The sequence below is a fragment of the Lissotriton vulgaris genome, chromosome 8 (assembly GCF_964263255.1).
Source record: "Lissotriton vulgaris chromosome 8, aLisVul1.2, whole genome shotgun sequence".
In the NCBI taxonomy this organism is placed as follows: Eukaryota; Metazoa; Chordata; class Amphibia; order Caudata; family Salamandridae; genus Lissotriton; species Lissotriton vulgaris.
The window spans coordinates 1,105,997,363-1,106,017,589 of record NC_141696.1 but is presented as its reverse complement, the minus strand read 5'-3'; positions in this window follow the sequence as shown (position 1 = coordinate 1,106,017,589).

The following is a 20,227-nucleotide window of genomic DNA, read 5'->3' as shown; positions in this document are numbered from 1 at the left end:
ATACACCTATACATCCTGTTACACACTGTTACTCATCCAGAGAGATACTTACACACATACTCACACATGCAAATAAACTATCAAACATCCATTTACTTGCATATACAGCTATACACACACCACTACACTTACTTCTACAGAAACGTACACATACTTACTCTCTTAAACAATCACTTATAGAAACACATACTTTTTTATACAGGAACTCTTCCAATCTCTTACTCTCATATATACTCACTTATAAACATTAATAGTCACATATACTAGTTTAAAACATATGTACTTACTCATAAAGATACTATTGAGACAGTCATTCACTCACTAACACACCCATACACACACTCATCCACCCATACAGTCCTGCACACAAGCTGTCTTCAAAACACATGCAAACAGTGAGTCACTCATTCATGCATTTATGCGCTAAGTAATATTCCCCACCGAACCATACAAACATTCATACTGATAGGTTAAAAAACAACTAATAACCCATATAGACACTCATGTAGCTACTCACCAACCCATCCAGCCACCTATACACAAAGTGAGACACTTATACAGATATCTAAATATTTAAAAATTACTCGGTAAAACTTGTATTCACTAAGATACACATAATAAGTCAGTTATACAATCAATTTTACAAAAAAATCATCCATTTAGACACTTATATACCGATATATTCTTCCATCGACCTTGAGATGTACATACATAAAACATATCTAATTTTCCGTAAAACACACATTCACTGGATGATATCATCAGTGATGTTATCAGTGATGTCATTTGAGATGTCATCAGTGAAGTCATGAGTGATGTCACTGACCATGTCATGAGTGATGTGATATGTGACTTCATCAGCAGTGCATTGCGGGCGCGCAAGTTCAAGTTAGCTGAACTAACTTTAATGGGGGAATTTCAAAGGTTTTGTATAAGTGAAATGTTCAGCTAACTATAACATGTGTGAAACCTATGTTTTTTTCTGTGAATTTCTAAGTTTTTTTAAATGCTAATTTCTAAGTATAACGTGTGCAAAACCTCTGTTTTTTTCAGTGAATTTCAAAGGTTTTGTAAATAATAATTTTTGAATGTATTATTTATTATATTTATTTCTTTTTATACTAATTTACTACATTTTTGGTATAAATATTGATGTTTATTTTTTTTATTATATTTCATATACTTAATGTAAAATAATAAAACTAAATTCAAACTTTTTTTGTTTATTAATTACATTTTCCTTTCAAAATATTAAAAATAAATTCTATATAATTCCTTTTTCATTGTTTTTTTGGGGGGGGTAATCTTACCATACGCGTACTGTGATCACACTATACTTTGTATAGTAATGTATACTCTGCGCATACACATCACAAATGCGCTTTGACGTTAGGCATCGCATCTACTCTTCCATGTGACGTCATGTACGGTGTCCCGTACGCGTATGGCGCAAAAGTTTCCAATTGTTCAAAAACATATTTTTTTTGTATTTAATGTACATATTAAGGGAATACGTTATCTGGGATAATCATGAAACTAGTTTTTTTAACTTATAATAAGCATATATTACTTTTAAAAACAATTACGAAAATTTCGGAAGTACATCATTCACACTCGCATCGTAAGAGCACCGTCAACGCACCGTAAGCGTACGCAAAGCCATCTGACTTAAAAAGAAGAGATTAGATTGCTTCATAATATTTCCTATTCCAACTCTTGAACGACCCCTCCTACATAAATCATTCTACTTTTGTTGTGAACGTATCTAGGACCCTAATTAAATATTCCAGATTCATACCCTTATGTGGTTATAACAAATCATATCCTTATAAAGGCATACGAATAATATCCATATTTAGTCATAGCCAATGCAGCCCAAATACGGCAAGGCTACTTCCCTAGACTCCTAGAAAGTACAACGCGTTCTTTAAACAAACCAAGCCTCCAGCAGCCCGGGAATTCCCCCTGCTTCTGTTTTGATTTGTCCTAGAACTCCTGAGAGTCCTGAAAGAACTGCCAGTTCTTAGTGACAGTTCTTAGTGACGTCTTATGTCCAACTTTACGTCAAACTCGGCACCTTCCAGGTATAAATATACCAGCATTTGCCTTAAGCAAACACACAGTGGTTTGGAGCAGAGCGGCTATATACTTACCCAAAGCCCAGCTGATGCGAGTGCCGAAGGAAGCCGACCCTCCCATTTGACGCACTGAGAAAGACGCTGTCCAGTGTTTCCAGTCACCCTTGCGGGTTGCTTGGAGATCGAGTCCGGAGAAAGAGATACAAGACCTCCTTCATTCTAAAACCAAGGTACGGAACTGATTAAATCCATAGAGAGTTCTTGATTCAGATTCTTGGCAAAACTAACTTAACTTAAACTACAGCTCACTTACTCCTTCCCACGTACTAGGCATAGGTTAGGTACACCGGGGTAGGCGTATTTTAGAAGCACCAGTTGAGTACGTTTAGTCAACTTTTATCATTGTATATATTGTATATATTTTATCCGTTTTAAGTATCATATGGCTCAGAAACCATATAAATGCTTTTACAGTATTGTTTCATAATACTCCTTTTACTGTGCGCACTTTACTTTATGACAAGTATTGCAATTGTGGCAATTCACTTCTCTTGCATGATAAAGAAGACTGCTCAATAAATAACAACTTTTATTGAAAACGCCTGTCTCTCTAATTCTCTGCACTCTGGTGAAACTAAGCATGCACGATTGACTGAATGAAATAGCTATCTATTGTTTTCACATGACTCTGGAGATATACTCCTTATTCTGGAGGGAGCAAAGTTGTCATGTTTATGCGGTTGTCAGAAGCTAATCCCTTCTTGTCTATTCAAGAAAGTTAACTCATTCCTGTTCACTCGAGAAAGTTTCTAGAGACCTCTGAGCTAGCTGGCATTCATAATTAAGTCTAACATATTCAGTAGAGACCTAGTTGACCTCAGTCCTACGTCTAAACTACCGTTTATGTTATTCCAATGCGCAGAGCCTATTGGGAATATAGGAACTACACTACATGGCGCCCAACCTTTGGTAAGGCGATAATCTAACGCAAGATACTAGAGTAACTCAGTCGTGCTTTTCACACAGACCCCTTTTCCCATAAAAACTCCAATAGATGTCTGGAGTGGGTAAAAGGTTAATATCCGCCAGAACTTAGTAGGAAGAGATTCCTATGTATTAGTTTTTGGTTAAGTCAATGTTGAAGGATACAGTGTTCCAAAATATTGTGCACCTAATCATTGTTTCCATGAAGCCTGATCTGCAAACTTTCAGTCAGTAAAATGCTTAAAAGTGACGAAGAAAGAGATGCTTTGGCAGCTCAACTCTTAGCGGATGACACAATTATATAAAAATGACGACCCGAATGCTTTAATCATCCCGGTCAATATAGGAAAAACAATAACTATGAAACTTATAAAAAATGGAGTATCATCAAGAGGTGGTACAGTCATATTTGTGGTAGAGGCCCATGAATATCGGCAAACAGAGGTATTCTATTCCTGGATACATTTTCCAGCAGCACACGCTGTGACACGCGAGTACCACTACTACAAAATTGAGGAATCTCCAGAGGAATACGCACCTTTCGAGGACGTTGAAATTCCAATAACATACAATAATGGCACCCTAAAACATCAAAATCACATTACCAGGCTCGGTCCACTAGGTAGACCAGGAGCCACATGGCCGGACCTAGCCAGCTATACACCACATCCTGACATTGAAAAAATGTCAAGCGAAGAACTCTTAGTTAAAATAAAAGAATTAACAAAAGCATATAGAGATTTAGTTAAATTAACAGTTGACGGTACAACCTACCGACTAAAAACACTAATTGAAAATCCTGAAAAGACTTTCATTAAAAATTAATCTCAACTCTCAAAAGAAGAAGTGGGAGGGTAATACACAAACCTCTCCCAGGGAAAAACAATTTCAGACCAGAGGAAGGTGTCCCCAACGAAGAGATAGATCTCCAGAACGGGGGGGCAAGTCTCCCCAAAGGGAGCCCTCTGAAAAAAGATACAACCTTAGAAATAGGGACAACTTGAGAAAACCTGACAGAAATCAAGATATTGATACACGTCCCTCTCGATCTTTTCAGACTTCCTCACAGCAATCGGAAAGAAGAGGACGGTCAGAACATAAAGAAGAGCACGTCAAGTCCAAAGACAAGGAAACTGCTCATCAAAGTAAAAAGTTACAATTTCCCAGATAGAAGGAAGCCGGTATTAAAGTAAAACATTCCGATAATTCTGAGGACACAACTGAAAAACGGAGAGTGGGCCCAGACAATGCTAGACAGCGCAGCAGAAGTGACCATAGCTCGCAAGATCCTGCTGAATCTTCTGGAGACAGTGGACACGAATGAATACATTCAAATGAAAACTGCAGAAACCAGAGTCAGCATGCCCCATAAACTATATGAAATAACATTATGTATAGAGGGGGACAAAACTAGGACAACAAGAGGTCTCTTTTGAGAGAATCTATCTAAAGGCTATGATATCCTTCTAGCAGAAAAAGAATGGCCACCAGAGTTTGTCAGGGAGTGCCCACATGGCAAAGAAATGATTATGCCTGCCTTCTCAAATTACATACCAATTCATAAAAAATACACATTTGCTAGAAAATGGGCAGTGGCCCAAGCCCCTGCATTATATAAAACTCACGTAGGATGGGATGAGGATTCTCCTCACCATAAAATCCATTTAAAAAATCAACCTACTGCACGGAGGCAATATCCTCTTAAGCAAGCAGCTAAAAAACAAGTCAGAGAAATCTTAGATCAACTTGAATATCAGGGGGTGATTGAAACATGCACCTCACAAATGAACAATCCTTTGTTTCCTGTCTCCAAACCAGACAACTCATATCGTCTAGTTTTGGACTACAGACACCTAAACTCCTGCTGTAAAACTTTTGCAGTACAAAACTCACACAGTGGAGCACTAATGAATAATATCGTTCGCAAAAAATATAAAACGACATTAGATATTTCAAATGGTTTCTTCTGTCAAAACATAGCACCTGATAGCAGATTTTTGACCGCTTTCTCCAGCATGGGGACCCAAAGAAAATGTTGCCTAATCCCACAGGGATTCAAGAATAGCCCAGGATTATTTTCAGCCAGGGTAACAGAGTTACTACAGATATATGATGATGAGGCATTATCTTATGTCGATGACATCTATCTTACAGACGATGACCTGGAGACACACTTGAAAAGAGTGAACACCATCATACTTGGGTTCGCATCTGAAGGGTACAAAATTAACTTTAAAAAGTCACGAATTGCCCACCACACTGTCCTATTTTTAGGATATGATTTATCAAGTGAAGGCAAAAGCCTAGCAGACAACTTCTTAAAAAAGTGTGCAGTACTCCAAGCTCCAAAAACGCTGAAAAACTTACAATCAATTCTAGGTTTTCTGAATTTTCGGAAGAACATACATTCTACATTATGCAGAGAGGGTTAAAACTCTCTACGAACCGAAACGGACATTAGTGCCCTGAAGAGGAGGGTGGCGGAGGTGGAGTGTGTCCAGAAGACACTGGCGGCCCGAGTGGAGGATGTCGAAGGGCGCGCACGGAGGAACAACCTCCGCTTCATCGGTTTTCCGGAGCGGTGCGAGAAGGACGACATGGAGAAGTTCCTGACCCAGTGGCTGAAGAGCTGGCTCCCCGAAGGGGCACTGTCCACATGCTTTGTGGTCGAGAGGGCGCACAGGGCCCTGGCCCAGCGGCCGCCGGAGGGTGAGCGTCCTCGGCCTGTTATCGCCCGGCTGCTGAACTACCACGACCGCGATGTCATCCTGCGGGAGGCGAGGAACAAAGGCTCGCTCACCTATGACAACCATACCATCATGATTTTTCCTGATTACACGAAGCTGGTGCAGCAGCAGAGACACTCCTTTGTGGCTGCTAAAGCCAAGTTGCGGGGCCTGAAGCTCCAATACTCCCTCCTGTATCCGGCCCGCCTGCGAGTGGTGTACCAATCCCGGACACATTTCTTTGATACGCCCGAGGAGGTGTTCCGTTGGACCGACGAAGCAGTACGACTCAGGCCGCATGTCCAGCCGGGGCTGGACCCGGGCAGGTCCCAGGGATCGTCGCCGGAGCGGACGAACCGCCAGAACAGAAAGGGTCGACGCCGGAGGTCTCGATCGCGGAAGCGGTCGGCCTCCGCCAGTGCATCGCAGACTGATGGCGCGAGGGACTCGGAACACTCTGATACAGGCAGCTGAACATTGATGGGGACTGGACCTTGTTTGCCGGATAATGTGTTGCCCTACGTCGGCTGGTGAGACTGTTCTAATGTGACTTTATTCATGCCAGTCAATACACGTCTGAGGTATCCTGTGACCCTTGGCGGGAACGCTGTGGGGCTCGGGAGGCGCCTAACTTGGGCATCAGACCCTCACGATTGTGGGTGTTGTGGTGGGGGGGAGGTGAGTGTGTGCTGATTGGGGTGTTGGGATCCATTGGTATGGCGGGCCCTGGGTCCTCCGTTTTGGACCCGGGTTTCTCCATGCCGCGACAGATACTGCAATGTTCTATGAGGTATTGGGGTGGGGGGTGTGGGGCGAGGGGGGGTGTTGTTCTGTTGCTGATGTTTGGGGGGGCTTGGGTCTGGGATGGTGTGCCGAGCGTTGGGGTTGGGGGGTGGGACCACACGTGTATGTTGCTATTAATTTTGTTGGTTGGTGGGGTGCGCCGGGGTGGTGCGGAGGGCCGGGCGACGGGTGCTGTTTTGATGATGGCTGATTGTACGACTGTGTCTCCTCATAAGGCCCTTCGGGTTGTGACGTGGAATGTGAGAGGGATTCTGGATAAAATCAAGCGTGGGGCTGTGCTACGCTGGGGGAAAAGAGAGATGGTGGATGTGCTGCTGCTTCAGGAGACCCACATGCTGGGTTCCAAGGTCCTTAGCCTCCAGAGATTGGGCTTCCAGCAGGTGTACCATGCGGGTTTTACGAGGGGCTCGCGGGGGGTGGCTATCTTGGTCCATCGCAGGGTGGCGTATGTACATGAGAAGCAATGGATTGATCCCCAGGGCCGCTACGTTTTCATTAAGGACCTGCTGGGTACTGAACAGGTGGTTTTTGGTAGCGTGTATGCCCCCCCCCCTGCAGTGGGCCTTGTCTGAGCGACTGTTTGCGTTGTGGGATGAGATTCCGGATGTGCTGACCCTGGTGGGGGGTGATTGGAACGAGGTTATGGATGCGGGCTTGGATCGCCAGAGGCGGGTGCCTGTTGTTGTGGATCCCCCCCTGCTGCTGCTCCCACCAGACTACATGCAACGGTGGATAGCCTGGGTTGGGTTGATGTTTGGCGCCATTTTCATCCTGCAGTGCGTGAATTCACATATGTGTCGGCGGTGCATGGGTCCTTCTCGAGACTTGATTATTTGTTTGTACCGGGTGCCTGTCTGAGCCGAGTCAGGGATGCTGTGATACTCCCCAGAGGTCTGTCTGATCACTCCCCTGTTATGGCTACCATAGCCCTCCCCTCGAAGAGACAGCCGTTTCGATGGCGGATGTCGTCTTGGCAGTTGCAGCAGCCTGAGTATGTGCATCACCTGTGTGAGGCGATTGATCATTATTGGCGAGAGAACCTAGTGGGCGGTGTGGATGCAATGGTGGTGTGGGAGGCGCTGAAACCCACGTTGCGGGGTGTCGATATTGCTTGGTGCGTGGCTGCTCGGCAGAAATATCGGGAGGCCATTGTGACCGCCGCCGCCCGCGTGGAGGAGTTAGAGCAGCGTGGCCGGGATGGGGGCGACGACGACACAGTACGGCAGCTCCTGCAGGCCCAACAGTCGTACGCCTCAGTCCTCTACGACGAGGCAAGGCAGGCGTGGCTCGCCACGCGTAGCAGGGTGTATCAGTGGGGCGACAAGTCCTGTACCATGCTTCACAGGTTGTGCCAAGCGACCTTCCAACCCCTTGTGTTACCGGGTCTCACGGCGGAAGACGGCTCGGTTATGACGGACCCAGACATGCTCGCGGCTAGCTTTGCCCACTACTATGAGACGCAGTACGCCCCCCGTGACCACCTGGAGACGGGTGAGATCTCCGCCTATCTTGACGACCTGCTACCGTGGGCCATCACCGACGAGACCAGGGCCGCTCTAGACGCCCCGCTCACAGCTGAGGAACTCGGGGAGGCCCTAGGTCAATTGAATACTGGAAAGGCACCGGGCCCGAGCGGCTACCCATGCGAATTCTATAAAAAGTTCCACCTCCAGTTGGGGCCCCACTATCGGCGCGCACTGGAGGCGGCGCGGACCCAAGGGGAACTGCCGCCAGACTGGCGCCATGCCGAGATCGTGGTGTTCTTGAAGCCGGGCAGGGCGCCGGACAGGCACGACTCGTACAGGCCCATTTCCCTTTTAAATATCGAGGCCAAACTTCTGGCAAAGGCCTTGGCGAACCGATTGTTGCCCCACATTGCTGACCTGGTCCACCCCGACCAGGCTAGATTCATGCCCCGTAGGGCCACTCGACATAATATCCGACGGGCGCAGGCGGCGGTCGATGCCATGGGTACTCGGGATGAGCAGGCGGCACTCCTGCTGGCGGACATGGACAGAGCCTTTGACTCTGTGAGCTGGGCGTACCTGTTCACTTTGTTAGCTCGCCTCAACCTGGGCCCGGTGTTCTTGTCGTACATACGCTTGCTCTACACCAACGTGACGGCCTCGGTCCGAGTGGCCGGGGCTACCTCTGGGCGCTTCCGTATAGGTCGGGGTACTCGACAGGGCTGCCCTCTGTCCCCGTACCTGTTCGCCCTGGCTATGGAGCCCCTGGCGTCGCGGGTGCGGGCGGATGCCCAGCTGCGCGGTTTTGTCTGGAACGAGGACCTGGTGGATAGGATCGCGCTGTATGCGGATGATGTCCTCTTCTTTCTCACCGACCTACAACGCTCGGGTCCCCGGGTTCTGGAGGTCATGCGCGTGTTTGGTGTGATCTCGGGTCTCCGACTCAACCTTAATAAATCGACCCTGTGGGTGTTGGGCGGCGGAGTTGTCACTGACCCCTGGGCTGAGGGACTGCGGGTGGCGACGGATGGCCTGAAATATCTGGGCATTTTCCTATCGCAGTCGCGCGTGGTGGCTTGGGCTCGTGGTGTCCTGCCAGTGTGGGACTGAGTCCAGGCTGATGTCAAGACTTGGTCCAGGATGCCGCTTACTATCTTTGGGAGATCGGCCATCTTTAAGATGGTGGCGCTTCCACGTCTTCTATACCAACTTCAGAATTTCCCGTACCCTGTTGGCCAGCAGTGGTTCCGTCAAGTCAACTCTGTATTGGGCCGTTTCCTGTGGGATGGCGGTGCGGCCAGGGTGGCGTTGAAGACATGCTTTTTGTCTACGTACTGTGGTGGCCTGGCCACCTCGGACCTCCTCTCCTACTACCAGGCTTCCCAACTACTGGTTCTTAACGAATGGTGGTACGGCGATAGGGGGGATCCGGCGTACGCCCTGGAACGATCACTCATGGGTGACCATACGCTTCACACCATTCTATATTCGCCTCGCCTGCACCCTGTGTTGCCATCGGTTACCAGACTGGTCTTTGCTGTGTGGCGGCAGACCCTGCGCCGCATGGGCTGGTGGGGCAAATTAACGGCCGAAACGCCACTTTGGCATAATGGTCTGCTCCCGGAGCTGGCGGCCCTGACCGGCTTTGAGGGCTGGGAAGCCATAGGTGTTACACAACTGGGCCAGGTCATGTCCGGCACCACCCTCAAATCCTTTGAGGAACTCCGCGCAGAGTTCCAAATGCCTCAGTCACAGTTCTTCCGCTACCTGCAGCTGCGACATGCCCTCACCCCGAGCATCGCTGGTCTGGATTCCCTGCCGGAGTTCAGCCCGGTGGAGGCTAAGGTGTTTATGGGGGATCTGGGGGACAGGAAGGTTTCCAGGATATACCAGACGTTGGTCATCCACTGCTCCTCTACCCTGCACTCTCTTCGGGCGGCGTGGGAGGTGGACATTGGCCCTCTTGATGAGGACGATTGGAAGGAGGCGTTGGAATCCCCACGTGGAACCGCCATTGCTGTCCGGCTCAGACTCATCCAATTTAAATACTTGCATCACGCCTACTATACGCGTGAACGGCTGTGGAAGGCTGGGTTGATTGCATCTCCAGAATGCCTGCGCTGTGGGGCGATGCCTGGGTCCCTGATGCACACTGTGTGGACGTGTGACCGGCTAGCTGGGTTCTGGAGGGGTGTGTGGAGTTGTCTGTCCGAGGTCCTGGGCTGGGACCTTCCCCGTACCCACCGACTAGGATTACTGCACATCATGGAGGGGGTGGGGGGAAACACTTGTTGCTCTTGGGGATTGTTGTGGCTAAGCGGGATCTGGCCCGGGCGTGGAAAGCGGTGAGGGCCCCCCCCTGTCTGCATGGAAGGCTGGGCTAGATTATTTCATGGGTCTGGAGAGGCCGATCTTTGAAGCGAGGGGCTGCCCGCGCAAACGCTATAAAATATGGAAGCGATGGGCCGACTACCGAGGCCTGTCTCTGGATCCCCCGGCGGAGCGAGAGGAGGACATTTGAATACAGTGACATTGTTGGCCTGAAGCAGCGACGCTCTGGTTGCACTGCACCTGCACATTTTATTCTATTGCTTTATGTACACGTGTGGTTGGGGGGGTTGGGGGGGGAGTTTTGGGGCCGGGGGGGTCGGAGTTGTGGGATGGGTTGGGTGAATGGGGGGTTTCTATACTGAGTCTATTCTTGAGTCTGTTTCATCACTTGCTGCCTACGTGATTTGCTGTATTGATATTGTCGTGGTGATCTTCGGTCTTGGGGACGCCACGTTCTCACTGCTCATTTGCTCAATAAAATTGGGCAAAACCTGATTTTAAACCAATAAATTGGACTCAGAAACACACAGAAATTTTACGATCATTACAAACAGACATGCTAACTATAACAAAACTGCAAACACGCGCAAACGAACGCAACCTTGTAATCCGAGTCCTCCCAGGAAGATGTGGATTCACATACCTGACCTCTAATGAGGGAGAAACGGTACCAATAGCTTACAAATCACACTTGTACACACAAGCTGAAATGAAATTCAGTTCTACTGAAAAAGGTCTGACTCCGGTTCAAACTGCTGGAGCAAAAGAAAGAGCCCTAGCCCAAGGGAAGAGCATATCTGTACTAACAGCAGTATTAGCCCTTGAGGCAGTAACAAGACCAGGCATTCTAAATGCTAAAGCTCTAGATCCAAAATGGATACAATGGGAAAATTCTCTTGCAACAGAAGACGTGAAACACGCATTTGATACGAAAATGAAAAAACTAGAATATCTAGAATATAAAAATGAATGTCCTCTGCCAATCGAAATTCTGCCTCTCGAACATTATACCTGTGTAATCTACTCGGACAGATTTGCACAACACTACGTTGTGGAAACATTTTTTACAATGCAGCTTGCGCAATTGTTAAAGGTCGCTGGCGCTTAGGTAAATTTAGACCGATGGTCACTAAAACTGAATCACTCAGAAAGTGTACAGCTCAGCGAGCTGAAATAAGATCTCTAAAGATGGCGCTTGAAAATGCCGATCACGAATTCCCCACACTGATAGTGTGCGATTCGCATTACTGCGTCCAGTCTTACAATAATTCCATGCAGACCTGGATAAAAAATGGTTACAAAGATGAGACAGGTGCCACAATAAAGCATAAAAAAACTATGGGAACAAGTAGTTCTTTTGCAGAAAGAACTACGAAAGACTCACGTGATACATACGCAGAGTCTTCAACGTGATGGCGTTCACGTTGCAGGGAATTCATTGGCAGACAGAGCCATAGCGGCAGCGGGTCAACCGGCTTCCGTAGCTACAATAAAGCGTACGAAAAATCAAATAGACGGTGAAAGGCTGCTAGCAGTAAAAGCCTCATTGAAAGGCAACTATGCAACATTACCTCTAAATTATCCACTCGGAAATACATACATAATTGATGCGAACTCCGTTCCTTTTGCTTAAATCCCTAGAGCGGGTGATAGAGTAATTCCAAACACGCAGCAGAGAATCTTCTTGATTCAAGAAGCACACATGGGATTGGGTCTGAGGCACCAAGAGATCCTGAAATCTCTAATAGAATTACAGTCACGATACTGGTGGCCGGGAATGAGCGTGCAAGTTTATAACTTTGCAATGGAGTGTCAGTACTGCAATGGAGATCGCAGTTATGAACCGGACCAGATATCTGACTCTAACACAGTAAGACCAGCCCAGACACCTTTATTAGACAGCATTAGACTATCTATAGGCAGGCGTTCGACCGGACAAATGCGGTCCCCTAAATATTGAGACGAGATTCATTTGGATGTGGCCCCAGCGCTCGGCTGACGCCAGAACTGTTATAAAAGATTTGCGAGTCTTTATCGGCACATACGCAATTGGCGTGCTACATTCTGACCAGGGTCCTGCGTTTAGCTCTCTGGCTTATAAGGATGCCATGGCCAGCATGGGCATTGCAGTGGCAGTATGCTAGTCCATTCCATCCCGAGGGAAATGCGGTAGTGGAGAGAAAAAACTGTGACATAAAGCAATCTATAACAGCGAGGGTATTAGGTTCGGGTGATGGGTGGGTCAAACATCTAATAAGTGTCCAACGTAGTCTTAATAATCTGCCAAGAAATTCTCTAGGAGGTATCACTCCTTACAAACTTTTGTTTGGTACAAGAATGATCATTCATGATCTCGATTGTCACACTTCAGTGGTGAAACAAAAAACCTTTGATATCAAAGATCGTTTGGCTGTTTTACAGGACTTGAATGAAACAAGAAGGAGTCTAAGTAACACAAAGCTAAAGCCAACGACCACTGAAGAAAAACCACCTGTCCCAGCAAGACCTGTCTGGATTCCAAAGATTGGGGATCTGGTCGGAGAAAAGATCGCGGTGAAGAAGGAATTTGGGCCTTCTTACAGAAAAGCAGTACCTGTCTTAGCTGTCAGCGGAACAAGATCAGTAGTACTACCGCCCCTTGCTGGTAAAAAGGAGAACTGAGTTGTATCAATCGACCTGGTAAAACCACAATCACGTGGCCAATAATAAGTAGTAGGCCCAGTGGACTCCCAAGAAATAGCAGAAGACCAAATCTTGCTACAATCCAAGAGGTTCAAACTGAAAGACTAATCACTTTTGATAAACCTGCAGTGAATAAAAAAGCCATGGAACTTGTGCCTCTTGAAACCCAAATTGCAACAGTTCATCAAGAAACACCTGTCTACAATGATATAGCCTCGGACTATGCTAATATGAAAAAGGAAGAAGCAACTACAAAGATTAATAACAATCCTGATGCCATCCAAACAATTGACAGAACTGCATCTGGCTACTTCATCAATTTCAATGACTTTTCTGATGATCCAAGTGAACATGGAGACAAGCCAACAAACAAAACTTTCGAAAAGAAAATTACAGAGCTCTTTCATCAACTCAGAGAAACATATCTGATTTCACCATGGATTGAACTATGGATTGTGTTAGGCATACTTTCCCTCCTTCTATGGCTCATTTTGGTTTTAAGTTTGGGTAGATTTATTGATGGAAATATAGTACAATGGACACAGCAAGTCAGAACATCAACTTGGTCCTGAAACTGCACAGATCTTCTCACATCGAAAAAAGAGAACTATCATCAGTGAACATCACAACAAATCCTATACCTGGTGGTATACCATGGGACAAAACTGATTACGAAATCTATAGCCCGGTTGAACTCTTGAAATATCCACATCAATTCAAGATCTCTTTAAGTGACTTTGTATCACCTAGTACTTTCTCTGATGATTGGGACTTTGAAAATATTAATAATATGATGTCAGATTTAGAAATGTCAGCAAAATTTACAGAACATGATTATTTACAGGGTTCTTCGAATTATGAAGAAATGTATTGCTTCAATCACTTTGGGCATCATTATCTGCATAAATCTGCTAATCCTAGAAATGTTTTCAGTTATAATCAGTGGGAACATTGTCCAACTCCGCCAAAAATATTTTTTGACAAATTCGCATACTTCTCAGGGTTTAATATCACTAATCCAGAAACGTTTTATTTCAAAATGTTAAAAAAGACAGGAATGAAAAACATGTTGACAAATACTAAACTGATTTATTCTGAAAATTTTTATGAAAAAATGTCTACATTTGGTTTTGAATTTTGGAAAAATAACATTGAGACAAAAACCATCTGGGGTACAAAAGAGTGGCAGGTACAAGGTTTAGAATCATTATTTAGAGCCTGCATGATCCCAGAACAAATAATGTTCCTGAATGACACCATTCAACAGACAACCTGTCTTGGCCTAGCCAAGATAAAAGATTTAAACAACCCGTCTATACCAAAGCCTATGCCTGATAGAAACAACACTACAGGTGAGGGGTTAGACGTGTCCCATATTCTAAAAGAAAACAGAACAATTCCTGATTGGAACAAATGGTTGATCTGGCCCACGGACACTAATAACTGTCAAGATAGATTCCTGAACAAAACACAGGGGTTCAAACAGAACAGGCCAGACCCAAGATATTCCCAGAGACAACTTCCAGGGATAATTACGACATATAGTGTAGGAAAACTATGCCTCGAATGGCAACAGAAATCCACACTACCCGAAATTAAGCAACACTTAACTTTACTTAAAGAAGGTGCTGACTTGCGAGATTTCATAATGGGACCTCGCAAACAACGTCAAAAACGTTTCATATACACCGGTATATACGCAGCTTACAATAAAGCTTGGAAAATAACACAATTTGAAACTGCAGAAAAAATACGAGAAATTGATCATATTAATTTGGAAAAAATCACTTTCTGTAGTGGACAATGGGTTAACGACTCTGTCCTCCAGAATGTATTCACTGGACAGCATTGTATCATCTGCTATTGATATAATAGAACAGGATATGCTAATGTTACAACATGGTCAATCCCAATTGCGTTCTATTGTACAGCTATGCTGGACATTACAAAACCTCCATTCAGGCTACGTGCCATGGTGTCTAATCAACACAACAATCATTATTTTTTATCTTTCACCCTACTGATAGACAAATCTCGTTGGCACAAAAAGGAGCAGACTATACGGTGCTGAGCATTGAAAAACTAGAAAAATTACCATTGACAATGTCAGAACGACCGGTCATTGAATGTATAATACATGGCACCATTACAATCCCGATAACAACTTTTCAGTTTCAATACTGCCAAAAGGATATACCATCAGGCCTGTATGAAAGGTTGGGTAAAGGATACATCAAGTCAACCTGGAATTTGCCTTATACACATAGATGTTGGAGTGGGGTCAAGAAAGAAGTATTTCTTAATGGTAACAATTGTAAAAAATCACTAAGCGGTACACTTCTGTGTCAAGCTATTAACTTGCATGGAGCCTGCGAAGGTTCATCGAACAACCTTTCATATCATCTGCACGACACCCCTGCTACACAGATAGAGCCCTTTTTCAGACAACTTTTCAACGGTAGCTACGTTATAATAAGTGACCACAGCTGTTGTGGCATGATGCCAGGAAAAGCCTATCTCGTGAGCGTTACTTCCAGGGTCATTTGTTGTATGCAAGTATTGTATCCAAACAGCAATCCAGACATGGAGGCAGCAATATGGCCTTCTGTGAATATTTCTTCTATTTGAATTGATACTTTAAGCAGAATGAAGTCTATTCTTTTACAGACAACTGTGCCTTTAACCTCGTCCAAAGATATGTATGATCTGCAAGTTGCAAGGACAGCGGAAGAGATACATACCCTATTATCGACAAATTGCCCGTGCATTTCATAGAAATCTTAAGCCAAATCTTAAACATGTCAGGTACCAGTGGAATCGTACATGTATTTAAGACAATTTTTTCGGGACTGTTAGCACCCTTTGAAACAGTTCTGGGCATATTCCCGAATTTTTTGCATTCCTTATTTGGTGGCCTGCGTCTTATTTTGGGACTCGTAGCAGGAATTTTATTTTTGTTCCTTCTGCCTTGATATGGCAAGCCAAATCACAGACAATACTCAGGCTACGATGGAAGAAACGATCCTAGCAATACGATACCGAGAACGGATCACTAAAGTCCTCGGATTGGCCCGGCTAAGAGATCTGAATACTACCTGGTTTCTTTCGTTCAGACCAATCTGGCAAGATTGCATCTTACCTGTGCTTCGATGTCTGCTATGCGGAGAAGAATGCGTGTTGGACGTCTGTCTTACACTACCATCAGCAGTACCAATGGATATCGATGCTTTGCTTGGTCCGGTAACGACTCATGCAACGTGTTGTCCCCAGCGGCTACCTATTCTGATGACAGCATTCGTTGAGACTTTACCATTACGATTAGGTGACGGTGAAGTACGAGATGAGAGCGGCACCACACAGGTACAACCTTCTATGACCATTGCTGATCTAAACACTGATGATGGCAATGCATCGCATGTATGCACTATTTCCACTTTTTCGGAGTTGGCCCAACTTTCACCTACTGTTGTAGACAAATTTTTTGCCCGCCTATCTGAGGTAATGTTCTCTCCGAACAACGGGAATAATATTTGAAATAGCGAGCACACAGCATCCCCTGAACTTTGAATTCGGCCTTAAGTTTTGATAAACAGAACTTCTAAAAAACATTGGAACTATTTTCTTCCCGAAAGCAAAATTATTTTTCTCCAGTTCCCAAAATGTTTACCTTTTTTTTGGCACATGATACTCTGCTTAAAGTAGAACTATTCTTAGAGAACATAACTTCTATTTTTAGAGACTCTAGAGACAATCTTTTGAATCAGCCTCTAGCAAATGTACAATCTTGTATAAATATGTGATGAAATGGTCTCGACCTTCTCTTCTGTATTAAGAGCCATTTCATAAATGTAACTTTCGTGATTCATTCAGTGAAGATTATAATGCACTACAAAAAATATTATCTGAATGATACCACTGCTTGAAAACGTACAGTATAATACTCATTTTTTCGTGTATCTATACCATTTCAAATGCATTTTATGTATTTTGGGGTGGGCTGGAAAACACATGCATACATATATGTTTACTTATTGCTCAGTATTTAGTAATGATGGACATTATACGTGGAGTGGGTGTTGTGAACATATCTAGGACCCTAATTAAATATTCCTGATTCATGCCCTTATGTGGTTATAACAAATCATATCCTTATAAAGGCATAAGAATCATATCCATATTTAGTCATAGCCAATGCAGTCCGAATATGGCAAGGCTACTTCCCTAGACTCCTAGAAAGTACAACGCGTTCTATAAACAAACCAAGCCTCCAGCAGCCCGGGAATTCCCCCGGCTTCTGTTTTGATTTGTCCTTGAACTCCTGAAAGTCCTGAATGAACTGCCAGTTCTTAGTGACAGTTCTCAGTGACGTCTTATGTCCAACCTTACGTCAAACTCGGCACCTTCCAGGTATAAATATACCAGCATTTGCCTTAAGCAAACACACAGTGGTTTCGAGCAGGGCGGGTATCTACTTACCCAAAGCCCAGCTGATGCGAGTGCCGAAGGAAGCCGACCCTCCCATTTGACGCTCAGAGAAAGACGCTGTCTTTTCTCCTGCAGAGAAATCCAGCTCCAGTGTTTCCAGTCACCCTTGCGGGTTGCTGGGAGATCGAGTCCTGAGAAAGAGATACAAGACCTCCATCATTTTTTAAACCAAGGTTGAGTACGTTTAGTCAACTTTTATCATTGTATATATTGTATATATTTTATCCGTTTTAAGTATCATATGGCTCAGAAACCATATAAATGCTTTTACAGTATTATTTCATAATACTCCTTTTACTGTACGCACTTTACTTTATGACAAGTATTGCAATTGTGGCAATTCACTTCTCTTGCATGAGAAAGAAGAATGCTCAATAAATAACAACTTTTATTGAAAACACCTGTCTCTCTATTTCTCTGCACTCTGGTGAAACTAAGCATGCACGATTGACTGAATGAAATAGCTATCTATTGTTTTCACACGACTCTGGAGATATACTCCTTATTCTGGAGGGAGCAAAGTTGTCATGTTTCTGCGGTTCTCAGAAGCTAATCCCTTCTTGTCTACTCAGGAAAGTTAACTCATTCCTGTTCACTCGAGAAAGTTTCTAGTGACCTCTGAGCTAGCTGGAATTCATAATTAGGTCTATTTTTTTTAGCTTAAAAAAAAACTTGTTAAAAAAATACAAAAAAAATAGAAACCTAAAAACACAAAAAGTTCTTATTAGAACTACCTACACTGCTCAAAGAAAGAACTATATTTCAATGTTAGTCTGTAAAAGTTTGTCAGAATGAATGTTTAGTTCATAAATGAATGAATGAATACATTACTACTGTATGGTGAATGTGAAACTGCAGAACTATAAGGAAGTGCTACAGCATAAATCTATAAGGTATTTATAGTATAGTGTAGTATTTCCGAAGCACTTGAATGTAACATATCCATATAAATATGTTACAAGTATATGCTTCAATTTGTACTGCTAGTGAAACTACCTGGGTGAATTTGTATGTGTTAGGAATGGATTTACAACGCCCTTGTGCCTCTTTTACACATCTGTTGCATCACTTTCGTGATGCAGCGGTGGTGCAAAAGGTGTGCCATAGTGTGTGGTTTTCACAATGACATGCATACGGAAGGTGCATCACATTGTAAATGCCTGTGCCAGAAGGAGGCTTTCCTGCGCAGAGGCGGGGAGGGGGGGGGTGTAGGTGTTCTGGTGCAGGAACACCTCCAAAATGTGACTAAGTGAAATCTATAAGATTTAATTCAGTCACTTTTATGCTTATGCTGCATCAAAACCCTGCATCTGCCTGAAACAGGTGTACGGATTGGCACAGCGTTGTAAGCATAGGGCCCCAAGAGCATTGCTGGAGCTGCATTATGTTTCTAATGCAAGTCAAGCAATGTGCCACATTCACAACACAAATACATCACATATATGTACCATTTTTGCCCCATAATACACCACATTGTAAATACAGTGCATCCATGGTGGTGATGTCACAGTGCACAATAACTGGCATATCTCTGGGGATGTACCACTTATTGTACATCTGCTGATTACTGTTTGATTGTAGTAAATGGATCACTACACACTGATTAATGAGTCACTACAAAACTATAACAGGAATGACAGAGTGTTTCGTGCAAGTGTAAGGATAAAGACTGGGGAATTGAACATATAAAAGATACATTTGCAGGTGCATAGAACAGTGCATGCATAGTCTACAGGAGATGCAAGCAGTCCATGCCCTAAGGCCCACTTTGCACCAAGACTACTTAGGTACTGACTGAATTATTACAAATGTGCAAGCAGAGTGTGTGGTTGAATGCATAGCAGCTTTACTTTTACAACAATGCATACATAATCAGATACTACTATTAGGTTCACTGCAATACTGAAACAGTAGTATGATAGTGCTTGCCGAAAGTGTAAGGATACACATTGAGGAATTGAAGGTATAAAAGATACGTTTGTTGGTGCATAGAACAGTGCATGCACAGTCTATAGAGGTTCGAAACAGTCTATGGGCTAACGCCTGTTTTCATCCATGAGTATCTAGATAGTGAGTTGATCATTACAGTTCTGCAAAGAAATTTCCTCACTATATTCATTACAGCTTCAGTTTTATCACGGTACAATGGAAAAGTACATACTACTGACTGGCTCACTACAATACTAAATCAGCAATGTCAGAGTGTTTGGTGGAGGTCCTTGTATAAAAATATAAACAGTTCATGTGATCAGTTTTCGTAATATATAATACCAAACTAGCGTTTTCACCTATTTTGGCCTACAAAAAATATTATATAATTTGTCTAATAACATTCCATTAGTAGAGTTTTACTCCTTTCGCACAGTTATATAAATATAATTACTTATAAGGATATCCTGTTCTTAGGTTTTCTTAAATTTTGAAACCAGTCACTCCTTATGACTATAGGAAAAGACTCAGGCTGTTATAGTAAAATACTGTACTAAAAAATGTAGAATATGTCTATTCACCTTACCCATTACAAAATAGTAAATGTGTTTTAGTAAAATGCAAGAGATACTGTTGATTGTCCAGAATAACACTGTGTATCTGTGTATATTTAGATATCATTATCACACTACTTTTTGAATACTTCATGTGTTTTCACACTAATAAACTCTTGAAGACCTAT